At 37.4% G+C, this 3694-nt stretch overlaps 1 pseudogene; it reads left to right on the forward strand.

The window, feature by feature from the left end:
* The first annotated feature begins 209 nt into the window (after positions 1-209).
* Positions 210-3694, forward strand: part of LOC122351707 — a 7210-nt pseudogene continuing 3725 nt past the window's right edge.

Consider the following 3694-nt stretch of genomic DNA (forward strand, 5'->3'; position numbering starts at 1 on the left):
GTTCAACTCAACAAGGGTCCCACCTCAGTCATGGTTTCCGAAGGTTATGGAGAGTGGGCTGACAGCTGGCCCTTCCTACATACAACTTCCTCTCTGCCTGACTCAACTGTTTCCTAGACTTGACTGCCCCCAAACATTCTTTTTAAGAGCTAAAAATCTTTTTATTAGGTTTCTTTATTTTAAATTGTGATTTGTATTTGTGTTTTGTCATGTGGGTGGAGCAGGTGGATATTTCATCTACCGTGCTCTCCTGCTCTGAGGCGTGTAGAGGGGCAGTGCAGGAGCGCCTCTCTTCTCTGCTGACCATTGTAGGTCAGGCTTATCTGTATGTTAGCATTCACATAATTTTAAAGAGAATGCAAAGAATAGGAACACATGGGAGGTATCTCTTCTATTTGGCTCTCTAGCTGGGTAGACTGTGATGTCAGTATTATATTGCCCAGGAGGGATAAGGTTTATATTGTAAAGGTTATATGTCAGATTTAATGTCCTTTATACTTTTTAGACCTTGAGCAGGTTATTTCTTTCTGAGGATGGCGAATGTGTAATGTCTTCTATTAGTGAAGATCTCTTAATTGCTAGAATAAAGGTCTATATAGAATTTGGCAAGGAGTAACTGATGCCTTCATTCTACTTATGTGGTTGCAGTAACACACATTAGTGTGCTAAAGAACATTTTAGCTATGCATATGTGTGGTCTTTGCATAGAATAAATGAGAAATGAAGTGCTAAAATCTAGCTATTAAGTCTATTTATTTTGCTATCTTTAATGATGCACAACAAATTATATGTGCTATTTGGATTAAATACAATTTCTTTTAATAAACATTTGAGATCAGATGATCCTCTTAAGGCTAAAGACCGCCATACCTTATAATTAAACTGTCTTCTGTGTTCTTCCTGCTTTGTCTCTCTCATTATTTCTCTCTGACAGCTGAAACAGATCTATCAGAGCAAACACATCACTTAAAACTACAGGAATGATCAGCAATTTGTGATGAAAGTTAATTTGTGACATGCAAAAGATATCATTAGAAAGATTGCCTTCAAGCAGCAGTTAACTTAATAAATTGTTACTTTGATACAAGTGTTTGCAGGAAAAGCAACTCAACTATGAGTCTCTGTTAGGCAATTTGAGGCTAATTGTATTGCTGTAATTGGAGTTACATAGCTAGTTAATTAAATCTAATGCTATCTCTGAGAGTAGCCAGCAGCAAAGCCACAACTCACAAGTCTTTGGCTGTTATTCCGGTGAATGCATGCCAAAGACGTGTCTCATTGCTGGTCTGCATTTTTCATCCATCTGTCCAGGAGTGAGCTGCTTCATTGGCAGAGAGCTCAAATAGAGAAAGGCCTGCATGTACCTGAGGCAAATGCATATTTAAAAATATATACAGTATATGCTGTTTGAAAAATACATCTCCTCCAACCTTGGATCTCAATCTGTGGTGTTGATTATGCCACTACTAGTGGTATTTATCTAAAGTATTTTGTATATCTAAGCTAAATTATAAGGTTCAGTTTTTTTTTATTCTACTGACTAATTTTTGTTCTTCTATTCATTTCATTTAGATTACATTGTCCTACTCTTTAGTTTTCTAGTTTGTAAATTATTTTTGAAATAGGATTGAGTTAAAAATAAACTCTGTAATGCGGTATGTAAATGGTCCATCATCTTCTCAACATTCACTGGTTAGCATAAAAAAGGAGCGCTTGAGGCCTAGAAGATGATCACAACAGGGAAAACAGGGTCCTCAGTCAGCCACAGTGGGAAGACTCCACTGACTTCTCACGAGCCAGGTCGCACCTCCCAAGAGAAACACCCACAATGTGGGATCTCTGAATTAAGACCTAAACCATTCTGATATATTTCAATATGTTCAGCCAACTATGCAGCAAATAAAAAGTGGCCATGAAAGCAGCAGTCTCCATTGTTACATCTGAACACCTCTAAACCAGTATGTTTATTGGTCTTATCTAGAATTACTGGGGTGGTAGAAAAAATGTGGAAGAAGTTTATAACTGCATGTGTCTCATACATACCAAAGTCAAATTAGTCTCCAGGGAGGCAAGGAAGACTCTCTTTTCTGAAAGGGGCTTTGTATATCACGCCGGCGAGTGGCAAGAAGGCCTTGTAATGTTTTTACATTGTCATAAGGGATTGTTTCACACTGTGGACTGCCCTAAGTGTATGTTTCTAGCTGGTTTCTTACTATCACCTGAAGGAGACTGATTACGATCTGATTAAACCAGCCTCCAGTAGACTCCAAAGACAGGGATTGGGGAAATGCTACACCTTCTTATTATGCTCAATTCTCAGCTGCCCTAAGAAATAAATACTCAGAGCTAATTTAAAAGACAGGCATTTGGCTTTTTTTCAGACTTGATTTTGATGGACCACTGCACACGGTTGAAGGGAGAAATGGAAAACAAACCTCAAAGCCCCATTATGCCCTCATGTATAATGAAGATATTGCAACAATTATTAGTAATAGAGTGATTTTTAACTGCACGAGATAGCTCAACATGCCTCCATTTGCTATGGAAATTCTGCAGCCTCTGTCTGACGGGCTCAATAATCTTTCATTCTCATTTAGGCAAATGAACTTCTGGGGAGAATATCACGCTTTACCATCATTCTCTGATCTTTACCCCTTACAGCTGATCTGCTACCATCGTTAGGAATGTATCTAGATGGGAATGTGTGTCTGAGGATCTGTGGGGCTGCCATTTAGACTTTGAGTTCAAAATTGAAAATATTTATTACAAAATATTTTGTTTAGTTCACTTTATATATTCTGTTGTTTATCAGTTGTGCTTAAAATACATTTAGCTCAAAATATATTACCCATCGTGATTTTTATCGTAGAGTGACATGATGACTTGTTTGGTTTTCATTTGAACAACCACATTTGAGTTGTTATATAATTTGAATTCGAATATAATTTGAATTGAACTGAATTTGCCTTTTGTCTTGAAAATGTTTGCACTGGAGTTGTAACCTGTGTTAGGAGCATCGCCATGGAGCTCCTCTACGCATGCTGTCTACCAAAATGATTCTTGAATTTCAGATCTTAGCTACCTGTAAATAAATCTGTGACAAACTGAATTAATATAGTATTCAAAATAAAATCATTTAATACAAATTTTAGATAGTTTAGGTAAACATAATTAGTTAGACTTCCAAATGCATAATAATAAAGATCAGACTCACTACTGTACTTTGGTTTAGCCTTTAGACTGTGAGTAGGATGAATAAAATATCAGATAATGACCACAGTGAACACACTCATATCCTATGAGATGTTTTGTATTGAATAAGAGTGATAGTCCTGCATCAGGATTACCTGCCTCAGGATGAAATAGTCCCAGGCCTGTGACCTAGAGGGGTAAATTCATTAGATCACAATGAGATTATGATCACTTCTGCATGCCTAGGGTCCTAGGGGAGGGACTAATCTGATATGGTACTATCAGCCTCCCACATGTAGATTTTTCACAAACAACATGCACCACACTGGATAATGTAATTCATTTCCACCTTACAGGTTGTAACATTGTTAAACCTCTGCAGAAAATTTAGAAGCTAAGTGCACAGTACAAAAACTCTGAAGAACAACAAATAGGCCTGAAAGGGGACTGCACCATGATAATTCATTGATCCAACTCCTGGCCCAAGGGTTGAATCAATGAG

This window comes from Puntigrus tetrazona, chromosome 9 (assembly GCF_018831695.1).
Source record: "Puntigrus tetrazona isolate hp1 chromosome 9, ASM1883169v1, whole genome shotgun sequence".
Classification (NCBI taxonomy): Eukaryota; Metazoa; Chordata; class Actinopteri; order Cypriniformes; family Cyprinidae; genus Puntigrus; species Puntigrus tetrazona.